At 41.5% G+C, this 23,878-nt stretch overlaps 1 pseudogene; it reads right to left on the reverse strand.

The window, feature by feature from the left end:
* Nucleotides 1-5,941: 5,941 nt before the first annotated feature.
* LOC140112553 (hemoglobin subunit alpha-3 pseudogene) lies at nt 5,942-8,221 on the reverse strand (annotated as a pseudogene).
* Nucleotides 8,222-23,878: the final 15,657 nt, after the last annotated feature.

The following is a 23,878-nucleotide window of genomic DNA, read 5'->3' on the forward strand; positions in this document are numbered from 1 at the left end:
CAGACAAATCTTCAATAAATAGTGATCAGCATTGTGTCTGTCTAAGATACAGATAGAGCTGATCACTTAGTGTGACACAGAGGAGCATGTGCTGTGGCTACCTATCTCTTGAGGGTCATGTGCTGTGACTACCTATCTCCCGGGGGTCATGTGCTGTGGCTACCTATCTCCTGGGGGTCATGTGCTGTGGCTACCTATCTCCTGGGGGTCATGTGCTGTGGCTACCTATCTCCTGGGGGTCATGTGCTGTGGCTACCTATCTCCCGGAGGTCATCTGCTGGGGCTACCTATCTCCTGGGGGTCAGTGCAGGGGCTACCTATCTCCTGGGGGTCATGTGCTGGGGCTACCTATCTCCTGGGGGTCATGTGCTGGGGCTACCTATCTCCTGGGGGTCAGTGCTGGGGCTACCTATCTCCTGGGGGTCATGTGCTGTGGCTACCTATCTCCTGGCGGTCATGTGCTGTGGCTACCTATCTCCTGGGGGTCATGTGCTGTGGCTACCTATCTCCCGGAGGTCATGTGCTGGGGCTACCTATCTCCTGGGGGTCAGTGCAGGGGCTACCTATGTCCTGGGGGTCATGTGCTGGGGCTACCTATCTCCTGGGGGTCAGTGCTGGGGCTACCTATCTCCTGGGGTTCATGTGCTGGGGCTACCTATCTACTGGGGCGACATGTGCATATTGCACGGCTCTAAAGGAATTACATTTTAAAACATGCGGCGTTCATGGCTCTCTCGGCCAAAAAGGTTCCTGACCCCTGGTCTAGCCTTAAGACCTTAATTCTGCCCCAAAGTGAGTGTCCCACATGCATCCTGATGTTCTATGAATCTCTGAGGCACTTCCAGAGATAGCCGCAGTACTCCGCTACTTCTGTCAGTGCCATAGATGCATTTGACGTACAATGGACCCCGTATCCCTGGATCTCTAACTCTATGGATTAGCACATTTCTATCAGATGCAAAAGTGAACATCATGGAGATAGTAAGATGTAGGATTCTATAAAAAGCTGCATCTAAGAACCACAGAACCTTGGTTCTGTACTGATGAGGGGCTGTAACCATGAAACAGGTGTGTATGGATAGCGGATTGCTTTTCCTTCTGGAGGAGTTTCTGGTTTGACTGACGTTATCATTATTAATTTTTGATATATCGAATATCACAGAATCATTTTTTTAATTTTCCTACACAAAGTAAGGCTCAGATCACATCAACTCTATAATTTCCGTTCCTCTCATCTATTCACCTCTTGTTCCCCATGGGGTTACATGTACAGAGATTACCCACACAACATGTTTTTGGTTATAATAAAGGATCTATTTTTGACGTTATAATGCCATAACGTGGAATGTCTTAATGTAAGTGCAATAACCTTGATGAAAACTAAGAAAATGGAGAAAAAAAAAGGAAATAATGAATGACTACAGGATCAGACTACATAATGGGGTAACATTTACTAAGGGTCGTGCGCCAGTCTTCTGTCTGACTTTGCACGTTCTCTTTAGTGCAAGCTGCTTGCACAAGTATTTGTGGGGGGCGTTCTGGTGCTCAGTCGGACCGTGTGCCAGAATTAACAAGCAAAGTTCGACACACGTCCCATGTTAAAGGTGCACCAAAAAAAAAAAAAGTGTCCGGGCAGTGCAGGGGGCGCCAGATTCATGCAGAACGTGCGCCAGAAATCATGAATCTGGCGCCCCCTGCACACTACACAGGCAAACTACATCTGGTGCCATTTGCACTGTTAGTAAATTTGCCCTACTGTGCTTTATCATGCGCTGGCGGTCCGGTTTGAGTCGGATACATCACAAGGCTTAGACCACATGATGTATCGGTCGGGCGGCTGCGCTGGAGGAAAGACATGCAAACAGTGATGAATATTTGCAGGTTTTAAGAAAGCTTGCAGGCACGAGGCAGGAAAGCCCATATGGCGTGGAGGTGCTGTAGTCACATAATTAATCACAATTGCGCATTGCAATTATTTCCGTGCTTCTACACCCTAAAATATCATACACATTATATGCATTTTAATGTATATACTTGCAATACTATACATATATATATATATACATACATACACATGCCTATAACTGATTTCAGGTTATTATTCGCGTCCACTGTCAATGCAGTTTGATGTTTGATGTCAGAAATACCTTGTGAAAGTACTGACACATGTTTTGGCTTCATAGGGTTTTGGCCTCTAGTCCTGAATATCTCCGTGATACAGAACACTTACCTCCAGCTGAGCTCTGCGCTCCGCTATCACTCTCTCATCTTTGTTTCCAAAAAGTTTCTTTGGAGGAAATTGTAAGGCATTAAGCTGTAAGAGACGAGAGAAAGTCATCAAAATACATTCTGAAATATATTAGAATAAGACTTTAAAAACACATTTGCTTTGTAATGATGTTACAGAGGTGACAGTGACTGTACGTTATAAGGCTGGGGGCAGTTCACTTTGGGTATTCAATTTTTCAATGCATCTATATTCCGCCATAGTCTATGTTGGACTATGTTTACATCTGAATCAGAGGATCCATTTGGGATCCAAAACATGAGACACCCACCACCCAAGCTCCAGCACTCAGATCAACACAGGAGCCTAAAATTCTATAGATTTCTGCTAACCTCTGTGAATGGGAACTGAGCTGCAGTTACGCAATTCAGCCTCTACAAAGAGAATGGAGCTATCCAAGTTCCATTATGTGTTATTTCCAGCACCAGAAGAAGATAACATTGGCAATTCTGTATGATAGACAAACATGGATCTGATATTCAAGATGTATTTTACGTGTAGGTCATCAACAGGGTCGGATTAAGACTGTATGGAATTCACTAGTATCAGCTTCCTGGGGAATGGATGATGCATCCTTTCCGTCTACTTTCAATCTGTGGTTTCAGGACCTTTGGAGGAACTTCAAAAGGTCCTGAAATGGCTCTTGTGTACTTGTGTATTAAGCGAAGGAACATATGTATGCGAATCTCATAGGTGAAGTTCCTTCTCAATATAAAATTTGGTGGTGTTTTGGGCAGTAACCTGGGGTCCAAGCTTTCTTGGGGGGACCATGGCCTACATTATAATCCACTACTGGTGATCAATATAAATTATCTGAAACCTCCCTTTAACTTTACTGTCATTACATGGGGTCAATTACCAGCTTTTCGATGAAGAATCTGCTGAAATAAGCCTCATGCTAATGTTATGCTGTGGATAAATTTTCATGTGTCCATTTGGGGTCACGTGATGTGAATAGGATGCCAATAGATTTAATGTGGATCTGGGTCAGATGCAAAATATGTAACTATAATAGTTTTCAACAATCTACACTTATTGCCTATAACATAGTAACTAGTTATCTGTTCACTGTGAATGAGCCCACGACAGAGGAGGTCCCGCACCCATCGGCTTATATGATGCGTAGCCTGTGACTTCTTGAAAGGCGGTTTCCAAACTAAATACATTAATAAAATATTCAAATCAAATTGATATTGGTCCAACAACTAGCTGATAAATAGAGGATGGAACAGGAAGTAGACAGCTCCATACTCTGTGTAGTGGTCTGGTCAGGTTACTGCATTCGGGAAGAGAACAGCTAACCCAAGACCCCCACCAGAATATTTTGGACCTATTCAATGGATATCAAAATACAAGATGTTAAAACCAGCTCAACCAACCCTTGTAGCGTACATAGGCCTACAAAATCCGAGGATGTAGCATCTATGGTTCAGAATCAAGGTGCATTATAACAGGAAAAATGTCCAACTCCAGGATCATTTGGTCTTGAGTAAAAAAAATGGCTTTTATTCATTCAAGTTAAAAACAAAGCTGGCACACGAATAACCATGAATAAGGAAGGTATTCTGAAATGCGTAGGCTAAAATCTACCTTCTTGTACATTTGATTGCTGTATCCATGTATCAGCTTTGTTTTTTAGTTGAATGAATAAAAGCCATTTGTTTTACTCAAATGATCCTGGAGCTGAACATTTTTCCCGTTATCCTATTTTATGGATAACTGGAAAAATGTTATCCATTTATCGGAGCTAAATGGACCAAGGTCATACAGGAAAAATTAGACTTCCCTTCTTATGATAATAGGGAACACCAAACAATAAGACCCTTATCCCCTATTCCATAGCACTACCCTAATTGAAGCTAAATTATACAAGGAACAATTTCCGATACCGTCAAAGAACGGCCATTGAAAAGTGTAAGAAAACATAGTCCTATTAATACTGATCAAATGACAGCAACCAGATAGAAATAGATATAAATGTGTTCCCCTTCCAGAACATATAAAGATTAAAACTAAAACTATCAATAGAAATGACTATGGGCATCCAGAGAAAAGGTGAAAATCAGATTGATGCTCGAGCCCAGCATCCATGGGACATCGGAAGCCGAATAGTAAATTTGATAAAGAGTGTTGGTGTAAAGTTAATGAAGGCTAAAATTAAACATGTACCGGACAGATAAATCACTAGTAGATGTGCGTAATTAGAGTTACAACACATCATATATTCCCTTATAGTGCGCCATGTTAATGGCTCATAAAATGAAGGTAAAGCACAAAGGGCAATGGGCGGAAGACAAACCAAATTATCTCAAGTGATGGAAGAAGGTGAGGAAAACAACCAAGAGTGGGAGGTGGTGAAGGATCAATAAATGGAGAACAGATGAAGACATTATTTATAGAGCGGCGAGAAGACGTTGTAGAATATTATACCGCAGCACTTCAGTTATTGCAAGGTCTAATGGAAGATTTCACAAGGTCTTCGGCTTGGGAAGAGGCGCTAACAAGCAGCGGCTCTCACTGTCAGACTCAGGCCAACCATCTAATCCACGGACAGCCATTCACAGCTTTCACATATACTAATAAAACATGAGTGAAATTTCATGGAACTCATTATAACCCTCTACTTTCTGACATATTAGAAGAAGGCTTCCCTGTACATTTATAAGCACCTTCCTGCAATTTTGCATTTGGGGAAAAAAAAAAAAAAACTATTGATGTTTGTGGATAACATCTGATGTAGGCTCCTTCGCACAAGTCGCATGCTGTTGCCTGCAGCCCATATGGCATGAGAGTGTCAGAGCTGCTTACCCCGCTCCTGTCCAATAACTGCCCCCACTGCAAAGATTTGCACGAATAGGAACTGGTGTATATTTTGTGGTGCACAGATTGAGAATGTGCCCAATTGAAAGCAATGGAGCCATGAGATAGATGCTGTTTTGTGGCTAGCTCATGGCCAAAGCTTACAGCTGTGTGCATGATGCCTTAGGAATAAGCTTAACCTCTTAAGGACACAGCCCTTTTCATTTTCACATTTCCAAAATTACATACATTTTTAAAATTTTCTGTGTATACAGCTGTGCACACATGTTTTCTGCAGACCTATTTCCTAGTTATGGTTATTAATATTCCAGGCCTAAAATCTATATCTGGCGAAACTGACGAAAACAAATATTTACGCCATTTTATTTTGGGCTATGTTTTACAACTTTCATTTTGCACTCCAAATTACACCTCTACTTTATTCTTTGGTATGGTAAGATCACAGCGATACTAAGTATATATATATATGTGTGTGTTTTATTATGTTTTAGTAGATTTAAAAAATTTGTTTTTACATTTTTTTTTCATTTGAGGCTAATAACTTTTTCATACTTCGGTGTAAAGAGCTATGTAAGGCGTCATTTTTTGCGTAATGAAATAACGTTCCCCTTGCTACCAGTTTAGGGACTGTACAACCTTTTGATTCACTTTTTAATAAACTAATTATGTGTTGGAAAATGGCAAAAAAGTGGCGTTTCACACAGTTGGGCGCTATTTTCCGCACTTCCGGGAATAACTTTTTTTTTTTTTTTTTTAAATGGATGCACTTTTATTAAAGATTACACCAGATTTATTAAAGGACTACACCAGATTTTTTTTGATGGACATCAAACACAAGAAGTAGCCAAGCAAGAGACTGCTGCAAAAACACAGGCTAGCAAAATTAGATTACAGCTGAATTGCAGTGTTTGATTGGCTATATATTGGATGACAAACTTGTGTTCATTCCCTCTGAATTTCCTGAAGGATGTTACGGATGTAGTCTCCTATACTAGAAGCATTGGTTTATCTGTACTTGGAGGTCAAGAGGGCGGAGACTTCAGAAATGAATTTGTCCCAAGCAGCCTGAGCTTCAGCAGTGAAGTCATCTGGGAAGTGAGAAGCCAAGACGACCTGGATGGTGTGGGACAACAGAGGGAAATTTCCAGGGTCCATTCTCAGGTTGTAGGCATGGAGGTCACTAAGGGTGGACAGGGTGCCTGCAAGGTCATTCACATGACTGGCGGCATTTCCAAGAGCATAGAAGATCTTGCCACCATGGGCGAGAAGGTCAGCAGAGCCATGAGACAAGTCAAAGTGGGCAAAGTAGGCCTTTGTCTGAGGGAAGCTCAGAAACAGCCTTTCCAAAGCCTCAGCACCCAGTTGGTTGGCTTGGGGAGCAATCTTGGCCCAAAGGGCTTGGATAAGAGCGATCTTGCTTGCAGAGAGAGAAATTGTGATGTTAGTGAGTTGGTGAGCCTAAGGAAGACATTATCGGGCGATGAAATGGGCAGGCAGCCGCAGACATGATAGACGGGCGGCAACGGATGGGACAGGCCGGCGGGCCTGGAGGGGAGAGGTGAGCCGGGCGGCCGTGGACATGTGACGCGGGCTGGGCGGCGGTGGACGGGAGAGGGAGGCAGGAGAGATGGGCCTGGAGGCCTCGCACGTGATAGCCGGGCCAACGGGAGAGGGGGGCTGGGCCGGGAATAACCATTCTTTTATATTTTGATAAATCAAGCATTTTGGGATGTGGTGATACCCAACATGTTTATGATTTCATTTATTTATTTATTTTTATATTTGTTTTAAGAGTAGGGGGTAATTTGAACTATTAGGTTTTCATTTAAAGGAAAAAAATATATTTTTACTGTATATTGAGGCCCCCTAGGGTACCTAAACCCTAGAGGATCTGATCGCTACTAACATATACTGCAATACTACTGTATTGCAGTTTATGGGGATTTTCCTATTGATCTATAATAGTGTGCCACTGGATGTGACAAGCCTGAGAGTCTTAAAGAGGACCTGTCACCCTCAAAAACTGCACTAGGAGCTGCTTACTAAAGTAAGCAGCTCCAAGTGCTAAAACAGATTCAGCAGTGTTACACAGTTAGCGTTATCTTTAGTGATGGGTCCTCTTTAAGTAGACTCCTGGCTGTCACAGCAATGGATTGTGCCCCTTATGACGTCACAGTGGGGGCAGCGATCCAGACCAAGAAAGCGGCACCCATGCACTTCTGACATTTAAATGCTCCCGACCGCTTTGACGAGGGCATTTAAATGGTTAAAACAAGTGATTGCTGCTAACATGGTTGCGGGTGTTGCCGATAGGTGTTTGTTGCATTATGTGCATTATGAGCCCTCTTTATACACTCGCTGCCGGCAAGCCGTTAAAGGAAATCTACCATCTATTCATACATGATAAACCAAGGACTCTTCCTCATAGATCCAGGCAGCGTGACTGTGATACTCTTCTTATATTTGTTATCCATGGGCTCCTTCCTTCTAAAATAAATGTTTAAAAGTATACTCTGGGGGCATTTCCATATTCCCTCCATGCTATAGCTTTACAGGCTATAGCCTCCTACCGCACAAGTTTACAGCAGGCAGAAAAAGGGTCGAGGGAGCAGGGTGAGATGTGCTCCTGTACCGTGTAACAGCCTATAAAGCCAGAGCACAAATGTTGATGTTAGAAAGAAGGAGGCGATAGATAACAAATATAAGAAAATTATCACAGCCATGGTGCCTGGATCTATGAGTAAGTGTGTCTGGTTTATCATTCATTAAAACATATAACTGCTCCAAGATTTAAAGCTCAAAATGAGAGTTCATACATTACTCTTGTAGTCATATGTATACAGTAGGCCATTGATAGTTTGGGGTTGGTGTATCCCTTTAAGTATGTGAGCAACAAAATCTTTCTCCATGAAATGAAAATTTATCATAACTAGTAGTTTCCAAATAAAATTTATTGTTGGGTAGCGCTGGGAGAAACAAATTGTACTTACCCTGCTCCAATTCCCATGAGAAGTTGGTTTCCTTCTCTTCGGCCAGACGACCCAACTGGTTGGAGTCACAGGACCCACTTCCGTTGCTCAGTGGCCTCCATGGACCATGGGATGTCACTTTCATCACAGGATATGCACTAAAGTAAATTGAGTGGTCGAAGCCGGCAACCCAACCTCTGTGCTTACAGTCAAACCATGGGTACCATTGCGAAACGGGAACTCGGAGCTGACCGAATGTAAGTAGAATTTATTTTTTGGTGACACTTCACCAAAATGGTAATATGTCTACATCATATGTGACCCCAGTGGTGACAAATTCCATGTTATAAAGCTGTAGTTTAGAAATGTTAATGTACTGTAATTTACCGTAGTCAACTAGAAGAACAATAAATATCCTAAAACTTTGTAAAAGCCATAAATAACTTAAACCGTTAACCACCGAGAAGGTGGAAGCGACGGAGGACACCTAGGAGATGCAAGATGCAGCTCGGAGATACTTCAGATGATTTATCGGTAAAAACACAAAAGGCGCCAAAGGTAATAAACCTTCGTAATGGTGACAAGTGTATACACAGGAAAAGTGGTCAGCAGTTTTGGGTGCGGTAATTAGTGTACATGATATATCAACTCATTAAGGCAATTTCGTTGTGCAGCGATTAACAAAGTAAAGTGAGATCTCACAAATCTCAATGTATTGTACGGCACAGCCCTAGTGAAGCTATATATTTTACTTAGCCGAACTAACCATGAATAACACAAAGTAATAAATACTGCCTGGATTATTATACTTCACATGTAGATGAGAAAACAAAGACAGGAACTATTTTTAAGGTTTGCATTTGTCATGGGAAGACAGAAAAAAGTGTGTGTGAAGCTACTTCTTACACCATGTTTCCATTGTATTTTGTATTGTATTGTACCTAGTACATCCTCATACCGATACATATTCCCTTGAGGGTTACTTACCAATATTTTCAGGTCTGAAGGTCAATAAAATGGTTAGAGATGTAGGTGCTGGTTGACCAACAATTACATAATTATTACAGTCAGATGAACCCCTCGATGGCACCACAGACACAAGGATTTGGACCTGGTGTCTGCAATATCACAATATATAGATAAGTTAAAGCTATACAGATAAGTTTGAAAAAAAGATGGTGATCCAGAGGAAGGCCAAAGAAACCCTACAAGGTAGATATTTCATAAGAAAAAAAAAACGTGATTTCCGTAATTATGTAAAGTCATAACAGAAAGGGCTTTGAGACATGAAGGGAAGAGGCAAGCTGGTAGCCAACAGTCCCCGAGCCCAGCGGTAGCCAACGGTCCCCAAGCCCAGTGCCAACCTGTAGTCACGTTGCCCCCAATAGCAAGGAGTCACATGGTCACCAGGAGCCAATACTCATGTTTACCACAGTAGCCAAGTGGAGAATAGTCATGTTGCCCCCAGTAACCAATAGTCTCGTTCCCCTAGAGCCCATAATATTATCAAAAATGTTGTCAACATGAAATGTCATAACCTTCAGCTTCATGACAAAGTTTTCACGAAATTTTTGTTGAATGGTACTTTGCCACATTGTTGCTCTTCCCCAACAATAACTTTAAGGAACACATAGAAAATGTGTCTGATATCTTGTGCAGAGTTAGTGTAGTGGCATAATTCTTTATGCCGTTATTCCCAATCCAGTGGAGAGTAGATTAAATGTTCTAACAAAAATACCACTTTAATTTATATTTTTGATGCACTAGAGCGATTAAAGAATCGAAATCAAAATTGTACATGTAAGTTTTAGATTTTGTATATCCTGTATAAAAAAAATATATTATTTTTGTTACATTATACAACAAACCCTAAATTTTCTAACTCATGCCTAGTACCTGCCTAGCTTCCTAGATAAAAAAAACCCCATAAAATATGCAACAAGACTGTACAAACAATCTCTCTCCCTTTAAATTTACCCACATGCCCCGTTTACAAAGGTTAATCCAATTTCTCATTAAAACTATAAATAAAAGAACTTAAAAGAACCGACATTGTATATTCCCATTAATTACTTCCCCTTCTAGGCAGCGATGGATTATAGGAGTTTCGTCATTAGTTTCTGACAGCAAGTTCAAATATAGCTAAAAGAATAAAGCGAAGACTGCGCCGTCTACAGCCGTAGGAAATGTCTGGATTTGCTTTCTAGTGAGGAATAAAAGCGGGAACTTTGCCGACTTTACTTTTTGAAGACTTGACAAAGGTAACTTGCACACAGTCTTCCTCAGGAATGCTTACAATTCCACCGCTCAGAAATAATAGAAAGCCATTATGGAGAGGTAATAAAACGAGAATGGCTCTTTTCCAAGAACTTTTCATAATACACAAGATTTTGGGCACAGCCAAGAACAGCTGGAAAGCGTTCACCGGAAAAATGTTTAAACAACATGGAAATGTAGAAAAGAGGTGATCCAAATACCAAAACATGTAGCCATAAACAAGATCTGAGCTTTTATCTTATCCCATGAAGAGTAAGGCATACAGATCATGTGTAGGAATATTATATAAAGGATTCAAATGCTTTGAATAAAATTTGGAAGACACCCTATAGCCCAGCATACTGCCATCGTCTACAGCCCGGACTGGCTTTCTTGGCAAACCATTGAGAAATAAAGGGGTCGTCAAGGATTTATCACTGATGTCCTCATTGTCTGATCATTGTTGGCCAACATCATTCCCCTGCAGCAATTGCCTGTTTGACCCAGTGTAGGCACAGGGAAAGGAGTTGCCTCATGCCAGAACTGATGCCAAAGCTCCTACGGTACATGATGGGAACCACGGCTCTCCATTGTTAAACGTTAAAACCAAGGTGAAAAGCTTTTCAGTGCAGGGAGCAAATAATTTCTAGACAATCCTTGAATACTTGTGGATCAATTATTAAGGGGACAACCAATTGACAGACCCTAATACTGGAGTTCTAAAGTCTCATTGACTTTAGCATGTTCAAATGAGTTGCTCCAACTTCGGCAGTTACCCCAATCCACAGGATAGAGTATAACTGTAATCAGTGAGTGACCGATAACTGGGACCCCCAGTGATCATGGAAACGGGACTTCAAGCAATTAGGAGAATGGGCATCTGTGTGGAACGGCAGCCAAGCATGTGCTCAGGAACTCCATTCAAATCTTTGAGATTAATAGGGGTCCCAAATAACAGACCCTTACCGATTGGGTAAGGTATCCCCTATCTCGTGGATTAAGGATAACCTCCAAAGTTGGGTTAAGCCCTTTGTCGAGAACATTTTCAGGTATGTGAAGAAAAATCTCAGTTGCTGCCATCAAAGCAATCAAGTTCCAATGTGGATAATGTGACCTAAAGAAGGGATTTATTCTCCACCCAGTAATGTCCAATAAATTTGTTAAACTGTATCATGAACACAATGCGATTGGGGTACAGAATATACCTGTATGTCTACAATGTTTATGGAATTGTAGACTTCTCTAGATCTAGTTAAATCTACTGTTATTTCAGGCTATGCTATCTATAGTGTGCACCTTGTGTTCCTCTCAACACTATAGCAGCAAGTTTGTTACATGTGCAAAATATGGGAACGATATCTTTCATAGGCCCTTAGGTTTTCCACTTCTGTTTGTGTATTTGTGCTCTAGTCAAAAAACTTCAGGGGAAGTTTTATTAATTCTGTCTAATATCTAGTCAAGTCTGGAGACAAGATACTAGTTGAGGAGGCTGCCTTAGACCACTTCTGCAGGTGGCTGGAGTCCTGGAGACGGGACGGTTATAATTCAATTCTAAGTCGTGTTACATGGCTACTTGAAGGTTGGGCATTGACTTGGAAGAAGTCACATTCTAAAAGCTGGTGCTGGAAGTATAGGATCTCGTAATCTATCCAGAAAAACCCATTTGCGTACTGCGTTGATCACACAACCGTAAGATTTAATTAAAGGAACTAATGTTACAAGACATATTTGATGCACCTTTGCAATTGCCTGATGAAAAGTAATCCATCAAAAAGTCAGGTTGGAAGTCAAAGTTGACGCATATATAAGTAGGTCGTGCCCACTTCCTGATAGACCACACCCATTTGCAAAAAAGCCACACCTATTTTTCAAATGAGCAAGAAGCTCGTAATTGGGACATCATGAGATGAGACACAAGGGGGCGGAGGGCCTAGTAGTGTGATGATATAAAGAAAAAAAAGTTCAGCTCACTCCATCCAAACTAGCACAGGTGCACACTGATAACTCCGAGGTTGAAGAAAACAGACTACAGAGAAGGTAAATGATCGCGGCACACAATTATAGACGTGGATGATAAAAAAAAAAAATGGATTCTTTAATAATGTGGATTAAAATACACAATAGAAAGCAATATTACCTACGCGTTTCTGCCAAAACATGTAGGTCATATTGCTGCCTTGTGGGCTTTATAGTGTATTTGAATCCACATTATTAAAGAATCAATTTTTTCATCATCCACATCTACAAATGTGTGTCGGGATCACTTACCTTTGCTATGGCCTAAGTGTGAGGGGCGGATTTTTAAAAATTTCAATCTGGATGATGACGGAGCGGTTTCCCGAGGGTGCAGGATAAACCGTTCCTCAATCGACACGTCCAGCCGGCACTGGACACTTCAGAAGAGGAGACAAGGTAAACTTTGTTTATGAACTGCATAAAAAACCAAGGATCATTATAAAAACAGTTTCGGATAGGGCTTACTATTGCTGATGTGGACATAGGGGGCACTGAAAATGGGGTTCATGGTGGCAGGTTCCCTTTTTAAGACATAAGGGTGGCTACCTGATATCACCCAAAGTCATAATGAAGTCAATCCAAAAAAAAATCTAATCATGGATGTTTTTTATATGTGGATGTTCATTATTTTGTAAAAGGCAGCCAATGACAAGTTCTGAACTTAATATGGACTAAACCTCCGTATCATACAGTAACCAGCTGGCAAACTGCAAATAATTCCTGATACAAGAGCAAAATTCTACCCATCAAAAGCGATAAAGCATAAACTGGATGTCGCCTGCTTTGCATCTTAGCAACCAGTTTGCAATTATTAACTGTGACAAATTAATCATTGCTATTCCGCGCTGACATACAGCTATTAAGTCTTAATTGAAGTAAACCGGTTTCAGCCAGCTGCATAATAATGTTTTCTGCATACACTAAATTCATTTGAAAATGTCTCATTTAGACGAGGAGAGAAGACCCTCCAAATACATGGGAACCTTGGAGAGACAACTTGTGACAGGGCCGTGACCATCAAGGACGCCTTGTTAGAACGACGCATACATACACGCTGCATATGATCTGGATGAGACGCTGATAATTTATGATATATTCTCCCCGGAATTAACGAAGTGTGAAATGTGACTGGCAACAGTAAACAGTGGATGGAGGCGGAATACAGAACGGCGGCTCATGAGAACGCTTACCACAAGTGATGTTATACACAAGATAATGAAATACGTGGCCTGGGAGAACACAGCGTCCGATAAATGAGATGTTGTATACATCCTTAGCATAAAAAAATAGTAGGGAAAAATAATTAAAAAGTTACTTTTTTTACTTCTACTTTTACTCTCTCTTTCCCGATTTCATAAGTCATTGCCCACTGAGCACAACCTTGACTGTGTTCTGCTCTCCCTGTAATCCCGACTGCACACAAATGTGCTCTCTCGTGTGCTGGTCAAGTGATGTAAGGATCCCCCTAGTAAGTGATGTAAAAATGTGATGCAAGGATTCCCCTGCTTGCCGGCCAAAACAGCTGCACCGACACTTTTACAACTGTTACTGTTTCGGCAATGCCGTTCCATCCTCCGAAACATCACAGCATTATGGTGGCAATACGCATGCACAGGGGTGATTAGAAACTGACCATTGCACCCAATAGGTTATTGGTAGGGCTCCTTTTTTTAGGCCCTCTCCATACCGTGACAAGTGGTTAAAGCGCATCTACCACCAGGATGAAGGATTTTATGCAAATGAGCCTGAGGGGCCCCTCAGGCTCATTTGAATACAGCCTTTCATCCTGGTGGTAGATATATCCTTTAACATAATTTTACACTGACCAGTCATGAAAGAGTTAAAGATAAAATGTTCCTGCGCCGTCCTTTTTTCTGCCTTCCTTCTGTGCAAATCAATTCTCACAAATAGATGATGAAGTTTTGAATAACAACACACTTTACAGATATCCCTGGATAGTCCAGTCCTTGGAAACTCTAATCTCCTTACAGAGGAGAAAGATTCCCAAGATAGATAAGGGGTTGATCTTTAGCCCCCTCTCCTCATCTCTTTTTTGTGTGTACAGTCTTGAGGAGGTTTTCAGAAACATGTCTCACTAAAGGAAAAGAAAAAAAGCAAAAAAACATGTTAATAAAGTACTGTATTTTTTTGACTATAAGATGCACTTTTTAACACAGAAAAATCTTGTTAAAAAGTGCCTGCATCTTATAGTCCTTGGACAGGAAGATCCAGCACTGCCAGACCCTCCTGACCGCTGTCCTGGAGATGAGGTGAAGTGCTGACAAAGCGTTTCATTCAATCTCTAAGAGACAAGCCTCTGTGCTACTTTCCCAGCTCCTGTCCCGACATGACTATTTCCTGCAGGACCTTGGAGTGATGTCAGAAGTATGTGACTGATCAGATGCTTCCTGCATCACTGCAAGGTACGTAAACCCTTCCATGCTGCCTGGGGATGGGGCCGGAGAAGCCAGAGAGAAGTTGCGGCTGCCATTGGGTATGAAGCGGTGTGCGAGTGAATGGATGTAGCAGAGCTGTGTGCGAGTGAATGGATGTAGCAGAGCTGTGTGCGAGTGAATGGATGTAGCAGAGCTGTGTGCGAGTGAATGGATGTAGCAGAGCGGTGTGCGAGTGAATGGATGTAGCAGAGCGGTGTGCGAGTGAATGGATGTAGCAGAGCGGTGTGCGAGTGAATGGATGTAGCAGAGCGGTGTGCGAGTGAATGGATGTAGCAGAGCTGTGTGTGAGTGAATAGATGTAGCAGAGCTGTGTGTGAGTGAATAGATGTAGCAGAGCTGTGTGTGAGTGAGTGGATGTAGAAGAGCTGTGTGCGAGTGAATGGATGTAGCAGAGCTGTGTGCGAGTGAATGGATGTAGCAGAGCTGTGTGTGAGTGAATAGATGTAGCAGAGCTATGTGTGAGTGAATAGATGTAGCAGAGCTGTGTGTGAGTGAGTGGATGTAGCAGTGCTGTGTGTGTGAGTGAGTGGATGTAGCAGAGCTGTGTGTGAGTGAGTGGATGTAGCTGTGTGTGATGCTGTTCTTGTGTGTGCTGTGACTAATAGGGTATTTTTTAATTGGTACCAGATATATTTTTCCTTCTTAATGGATGACAAAATCTCCAGTGCGTCTTATAGTTAGAAAAATAGGGTTTAATGCGAAGTTTACTTTCATTACCTGCACAATTCATTTCAGAAATAAAAAAAAATGCTTCAAAGTTTTTAATAATGTATTCATATAGAAGAGCTTTTTGAAATATGATTAAAAACTCAAAACAAGATACTTAAAAGTAAATGGCTGCCTAAAACATAATAAACTTTTATTATTTTTTTCCTGCTCAAGTATTTTCGGTTTTCAGATCCAGAACACTTGCCTCTAATTGCCTGCAGTTTTCTCTTATTTTATAGTATTAAGACTGTGGTATCAACAAATTGCTAAATTAAGGCTAAAAATATTGAAACATATAGACTTTAAAGGAAATCTACCATCAAGCATGATAAACCAGGACACTTACTCATAGATCCAGGCAATGTGACTGGTAATATTCTTATATGTGTTATCTACAACCATCTTCCTTCTAAAATCTACTTTTATAATTATGCTAATACGTCTGAAGGGCTCTGTGGTTTTTGCCAGAGCCCCTTCATGCTGCAGCTTCACAGGCTGTTACACTGTCCCCTCAGCATTTCTTCTCTCTCTCTCTCTTTGCCTGAAGCAATCTCACTGCAGCAGAGGAAGTTTCTGTACACAGTGGGAGGGGGGAATTGCTTCTGCACAATGGAACAGCCTGTGAAACCACAGCATCAAAGGGGTTCTGGTGGCGCACACCTTCTGGCTTATTAGCATAATTTAAAAAGTAAATTTTAGAAAGTAGGAGGCCATGGATAACAAATATAAGTCACGGTGTCTCGATCTATGAGTAAGTATCACTGGTTTATCAGGCTGTATTCTGAAGGTATGTTCTTTAAAGGACATCTATCACCAGGATGAAGGATTGTAAACCAAGTACATTTACATGCTGAAATTTGCCCCCTCTGGCAGGATCTGTTCTTTAAGCTTCCTATGACCTAGTTTTTACGAATAAAAGGCTTTAAAAATGATGCAAATGAGCCCTCAGCCTCATTTGCATATGTTTAAAATCCTTTTGTTTTTGTTAAAACCAGGGAATAAGAGACTAAAAGAAGAGGAGATCCTGCCAGAGGGGAAAGATGCCAGTATGTAAGTGTACTTGGTTTACAATCCTCCATCCTGGTGGTAGATGTCCTTTAAATGTATAAATACTAGTCCAACTTTGTCCTATTTTTTTATACAGCTTGTCTTCACCACTGAGCCTTCCATAGGTGATTTCATGTTTTGAGTAAGATTTGCCAACAACCAAATATTAAGGCTGCCTACTTCTACCAAATACAATCTGATTATACAACACTCAGAGATGAGTGGACCCAAAGCTGTCAATATGTTCAGATTGTGTTGGGTCCGCTCATCTTTATTCATGAAGCTGTGGTGATGTCATGACAAGTGTCAAATTTTAATAAAGGAAATCTACCACCCGGATGAAGGACTGTAAACCAAGCACACTTACATATGCTGGTGTGTGCCACCTCTGACAGGATCCGTTCTTCTTTTAGCTTCTTATGCCCTTGTTTTCACAAAATAAATTAGCCCCTCAGACTCATTTGCATAATTTTTGAAGCCTCATTTTTCATACAAATGAGGGAATTAGAAGCAAAAAGAAGAGCGGATCCTACCAAAAGGGACACACATCAACATGTAAGTGTGCTTGATTTACAATCCTTCATCCTGGTGGTAGATTTCCTTTAAAATACAAATCTCAATTCCCCTTTTTAAGAAGGGATACCTCTGGTTCTGTTTCACCTAGAAACACAATCCTGATATTAGATTGAAGGGGAGAACTTTTTTCCTTTATAGGCCACTCGAATTGTGCCACATTGTAAAGAGCCCCCTCCAGCCTGTCAGCTGAAAGCAGAAATCAGAAGGATTTCTGCCTCGGAACCCTCTGCCTCGGAACCGAAATAATGGTGATGGATTGAGACTTTACATATTTATAACATATTTTGGTAAAGGCCTATACAATTACATTGTATAGGCCACCTTATTAAAACATCTTATTAAAACCACTATAATAGGAAAAATGACAAAAAAAAGCATATTGTTTCCCATTTTTAGTTAGTTTTCGGCTAATTATATAAAAAAGGTGTCGACTCAATTAAAATCGTTAAAAGTAAAAATTGTCATGATACGTAAAGCAATAAACATATGTAGATGTTACGACAATGTGACCTCAGGGAACAGCTAACTAATCATAGTGCAGGAGTTGGCGGCCAATATTCCTTCTCCATTTCTGCTATATTATGTTTTATCTATTGGTTATTGCTACATTAACTTTACAACTGCATGAGAAATACTGTTTAGGTTTCTTCGTAATCTTTATTTATAGATCTAATCAATCAACACTTGTGCCGAAAACCTAAGCCCACACTCCTCAAAACCTACAGTAATGAAAACCCATCAGAGGTCAGCGCCTACACTCACTGCCTGGATACACTTCAAGCCGTCAAAATTAATAGCCGATCCCAAAAACGCCATAAAAGTAGCCGTCACCGGGAAATATGATTGTAAACAAATAAGACTTTATCCTTGAATCTTTGATTTATTGCCGCCTTGTACAGATGCACCGAGATTATGGGGAATTATGTGAGTGCACTATCTGTAGATCAGAGCTCAGATGTGTCATATGATACGTTTTATACCTCCGTTTACTGCACTTTAAAACTTGCTGTTATTTCAACGTGTCCCAGAGGTATATGGGGAAACATTTGTAAAGATGGGAAACAATATTTTATTCTGGGTTATAATAAAGTTGACTTACTATAGGAACTAGGGAAGCCAGTTTATGACACCTAAGTGTTACACAAGGATAACAATACGCAAGGATATTGGAAGCGCATTTCTTTTTCGCTTGCCGTCAGCTATGGTTTAGTAGAATAGAGCAAAAATGAAAATACCCGGCAACTTACACAAACGTCTTAATGTCACGTTGAATATCAAGCCCGAAGAATAAAACAAATCAATGGGATAAAAAAAAAAATCCGCCACCGTATAATGTACACAAATGTCCAAGGAAGGACCAGACATAACACATGGATGCGTAAGCAGATGTTGTACTGCAATCCGGCAGAAGCCAAGCACTCCATACACAATAATACTCAGGAATAGCTGAGAGGATCATCATGGGGTCAGAAAAGCAAAGTTTTATCAAGATTGGGTGCACCTTGTGCCCCTCCATCCCCCTCCCCCATTCCATTGCATTGGCGCAAGCTATAGTAGATTTGGCCCAGACTCCACCCTCTTTTTAAAAAAAAGTGGAGTGGGGGTGGAGATAGTGGAAAAAATATTATGACCTGGAATTGCAACCAGGAATTGCCTTCTATGCGTGTTTTGTGTTTCCCTGAGGGTCAATTGTTTTATTCTTACCTCTATTAGTCTTGGCAAAACCAGTTGTACAGCGTGTGCCTGCCTTACTGGTATAGGTAATTATACTTTAGTGCCAACTCCATATGAGGTACTATGTGTTCCCTTATTGGTTGGGACTTCTATGTAAGGCTCTAAGTGTTACTTTGTCCTATATACCGAATCTTATCTCCTCAATTGGCTTTTGATTGGCTTTTTTTTTGATTGGCTTTTGATTGTATATGTATTTTGGCACTCTCTGTTTTTATACTTTTATTGCTACTCTTTTGTTGCCGTGTATTTGTGTATTCAATAAAATTATTTGTTTGGCATCCATATATTTGAAAAGGACACATGGATAAGCTGTTCCCCAAGGGTGGGGGGACTGCTCCTTTCCAGATCCTCCCAAAAGGCAACTGCCTAGTCACACAGCAGATGCTAATGAAAGGTACAATATAACATATTGTTTTTCAGTAAAACCAATTTTTTATACAAAAACACTTTGGCAGTGTATGTACTATGCTCTGTGGGGACTGGGGGAGTGCTAAAAATGGGTCTCCTGGTGACAGGTTACCTTTAAAGACTGTAAGCTCTTGTGAGCAGGGCCCTCACTGTCAAGCTTTTTTTTGTTTTTTTTTAACAGTTTTTGGATGTTCAATACTGAATCTGGGAACTGCGTGATCCAGGAATTTAAAAACAACCTACTAAAACATCCAAACTGTAGGGTACCACAATGCATGAACAAGATTGTTTTAAAACATGTAGTGATTACATTTTTAGTTTAGTAAATAATAGCTTTTGTAATTCAAGCTGTCCAAAACTTAAAGGACATCTACCACCAGAATGATGAAGGATTGTAAACCCAGCACACTGACATACTAGTGTAAGCCCCCTCTTGCAAGATCTGCTCTTATTTAAGCTTTTTATGGCCTTGTTTTTAAGAAAAAAAAAAAGCCTTTAAAATTAAGCAAATGAACCTGAGGGGCTCCAGGCTCCATTAACACCTACGGAACGTAATTTGCATAATTTTGAAAGCCTTTTATTTAATTAAAAAAAACAGGGCATGAAAAGCTAAAAGAAGACCCTGACACACACCAGTATGTCAGTGTGCTTGATTTACAATCGTTATCCTGGATGTAGATGTTTTTTAAGACCTGAATTACAGACAGACCTCTCTGCCCCCTGTGACCTCTGGTGAAGCTCTCTGGATGCTATTACTATAATGATCAGCAGTAAGGTGTCTGTAATGATGCTTTATGGATAATCCTTGTTCCCATTACAGCAGGAAAGTTTGAAAATTCTATTATCAAAGGGACAAAAAAAAATTTAGTCTGGTGCTACAAATGTATGTAAGTTCCAACTTGCATACAAATTCAACTTAAGGACAAACCTATAGAACCTATCTAGTACGCAACCCGGGGACCGTCTGAGTATTAGAAAAATACATATCCTCTGCTTGCTTCCACTTATATTGTGCTAACCGTTTAGAAGCGCCGCACGCAATGAAAATCATCAGTGCTCTTCATAGATTGTGCACTGGATAAGGTTTCTATAATATCATTCCTCTAAGTAATATTCCCCCGAACATTCTGCGACTACTAGAGCTGCTGCGGTATGTGTGTGACTCTACTGAAAAGATAAAAGTGCTCATGTGCTATGGAGGAGGGATATGTAAATATACGATTTCCAGGATGAGAGAGGGAAAGCAGTGCTTGCATTGCTGCTTTAAGGCAGATCCTTATATATTAATGTCTGGCTTTTGTGACATGGTCTGGGATAAAAGCCAAACCTGTTGATCTTTTTTCATAAAGCACCTTTTCAATGTCAATGCATCTCGTCAGTACAGTATAGGGAACCGGTTTGGCTAAGGTGAGAGGCCATAGACGTAGGTCAGGAAGAGAGTGGTTCTACTTATGTTTGCAGGCCACCTTTTTAGTCGTATGGAACAAAAATGTTCCGCTAGGGATTCTGGGCAAGGAATATGAAAATAAGTAATTTTTTGGGATGTGTAAACTGTGCCCAGAATGACTGTTATTAGCCAGATATAGCTTTCACAATATGTATATTTAGAGAACATGGTATATAATGAAACATCACATCAAGTAATTTTTAAAAAGGACAGACGTATGACCATTGTTACAAAACAATCCTCTACATTCATTCTCAAATGCAACCGAATGGAGCCATACTATACCAGTAATCAACAAAGCATAGCAATAAATAATAAGCAATAATATATAGTGATTAGAGATGAGCGAACACTAAAATGCTCGGGTACTCGTTATTCGAGACGAACTTTTCCCGATGCTCGAGTGCTCGTCTCGAATAACGAACCCCATTGAAGTCAATGGGAGACTCGAGCATTTTTCAAGGGGACCAAGGCTCTGCACAGGGAAGCTTGGCCAAACACCTGGGAACCTCAGAAAAGGATGGAAACACCACGGAAATGGACAGGAAACAGCAGGGGCAGCATGCATGGATGCCTCTGAGGCTGCTTAAACGCACCATTATGCCAAAATTATGGGCAACAGCATGGCCATGACAGAGTGACAGAATGAAGCTAGATAGCATCTAAAACATGCAATAATTGACCCTGACACTATAGGGGACGGCATGCAGAGGCAGCGGCAGCAGGCTAGAGAGTGTCATGGCGACATACCCTAAATGGACTCAGGCTTCAAACCAATGGGTGGCAGAGAGGAACCAAAGGAGGTGAGCAAGAAGTGCTCAAATAATATCGGTACATGATAAAAGTTTGCCAGTATATTTTGTGGATTACACAGCAGGGTGGCGACAAAGTTAACATGGAAGCCATGAAAACAACCCAAAATTCTGCCTGACACAGCTCGTTTGATAAGGGGACCATGTATGGAGGCAGTGAACTAGTAGTAGATTAAAGGTGCTGCAGTTAAAACTATGTTAGTTGGATCTTGGCATGGAGCTGGCGCTCCGCTGCCAGGCGAGCTTTCGCCAATCCAAGCCCCTGTCTCTAGGCTACTCCCCAAACAGCACTTCTAAGAACCTTTTGTATAAGATCAAGTGTAGTAGCGTTCTTATAAGTTTAGGATATGCCGGGTGAGGGGAATGTAAACAGATGCGCAAGAAGCGCATGATGCGCATGGAGCTGGCGCTCCGCTGCCAGGCGAGCTTTCGCAAATCCAAGCCCCTGTCTCTAGGCTACTCCCCAAACAGCACTTTTGTATAAGATCAAGTGTAGTAGCGTTCTTATAAGTTTAGGATATGGCGGGTGAGGGGAATGTAAACAGATGCGCAAGAAGCGCTGAAATAATATCCCTAAATGGTAAAAGTTTGCAAGTATATTTTGTGGATTACACAGCAGGGTGGCGACAAAGTTAACAACTTTGATGTGGAATCCATGAAAACAACCCAAATTTCTGCCTGACACACCTCGTTTGATAAAGGGACGATGTATGGAGGCAGCTATATGGACGACTTTTGGAGGTAGGAATGGAGACAACGTGTGGAGGCTGCTATGGAGACAATTTAATTTGGATAGTGCCTGTATGTGGCAGTCCCAAACATTTTTCAAACCAGAGGAGCAGGTAGGTGGCCCTCCAGTAAAATGGGATAGATTGAGTGCCTGTATGTGGCAGTCCCAAAAATTGTTCAAACCAGAGGAGCAGGTAGGTGGCCCTCCAGTAAAATGGAATAGATTGAGTGCCTGTATGTGGCAGTCCCAAAAATTGTTCAAACCAGAGGAGCAGGTAGGTGGCCCTGCAGTAAAATGGAATAGATTGAGTGCCTGTATGTGGCAGTCCCAAAAATGTTTCAAACCAGAGGAGCAGGTAGGTGGCCCTCCAGTAAAATGGGATAGATTGAGTGCCTGTATGTGGCAGTCCCAAAAATGTTTCAAACCAGAGGAGCAGGTAGGTGGCCCTCCAGTAAAATGGGATAGATTGAGTGCCTGTATGTGGCAGTCCCAAAAATGTTTCAAACCAGAGGAGCAGGTAGGTGGCCCTCCAGTAAAATGGGATAGATTGAGTGCCTGTATGTGGCAGTCCCAAAAATGTTTCAAACCAGAGGAGCAGGTAGGTGGCCCTCCAGTAAAATGGGATAGATTGAGTGCCTGTATGTGGCAGTCCCAAAAATGTTTCAAACCAGAGGAGCAGGTAGGTGGCCCTCCAGTAAAATGGGATAGATTGAGTGCCTGTATGTGGCAGTCCCAAAAATGTTTCAAACCAGAGGAGCAGGTAGGTGGCCCTCCAGTAAAATGGAATAGATTGAGTGCCTGTATGTGGCAGTCCCAAAAATTGTTCAAACCAGAGGAGCAGGTAGGTGGCCCTCCAGTAAAATGGAATAGATTGAGTGCCTGTATGTGGCAGTCCCAAAAATTGTTCAAACCAGAGGAGCAGGTAGGTGGCCCTGCAGTAAAATGGAATAGATTGAGTGCCTGTATGTGGCAGTCCCAAAAATGTTTCAAACCAGAGGAGCAGGTAGGTGGCCCTCCAGTAAAATGGGATAGATTGAGTGCCTGTATGTGGCAGTCCCAAAAATGTTTCAAACCAGAGGAGCAGGTAGGTGGCCCTCCAGTAAAATGGGATAGATTGAGTGCCTGTATGTGGCAGTCCCAAAAATGTTTCAAACCAGAGGAGCAGGTAGGTGGCCCTCCAGTAAAATGGAATAGATTGAGTGCCTGTATGTGGCAGTCCCAAAAATTGTTCAAACCAGAGGAGCAGGTAGGTGGCCCTCCAGTAAAATGGGATAGATTGAGTGCCTGTATGTGGCAGTCCCAAAAATGTTTCAAACCAGAGGAGCAGGTAGGTGGCCCTCCAGTAAAATGGAATAGATTGAGTGCCTGTATGTGGCAGTCCCAAAAATTCTTCAAACCAGAGGAGCAGGTAGGTGGCCCTCCAGTAAAATGGAATAGATTGAGTGCCTGTATGTGGCAGTCCCAAAAATTGTTCAAACCAGAGGACCGGGTAGGTGGCCCTCCAGAAAAATGGAATAGATTGAGTGCCTGTATGTGGCACTCACAAAAATTGTTTCAAACAGAGGACCGGGTAGGTGGCCCTCCAGAAAAATTAAATGCATGAAGTATAGCA

This window comes from Engystomops pustulosus, unplaced genomic scaffold (genome assembly GCF_040894005.1).
Source record: "Engystomops pustulosus unplaced genomic scaffold, aEngPut4.maternal MAT_SCAFFOLD_853, whole genome shotgun sequence".
NCBI classification, from domain to species: Eukaryota; Metazoa; Chordata; class Amphibia; order Anura; family Leptodactylidae; genus Engystomops; species Engystomops pustulosus.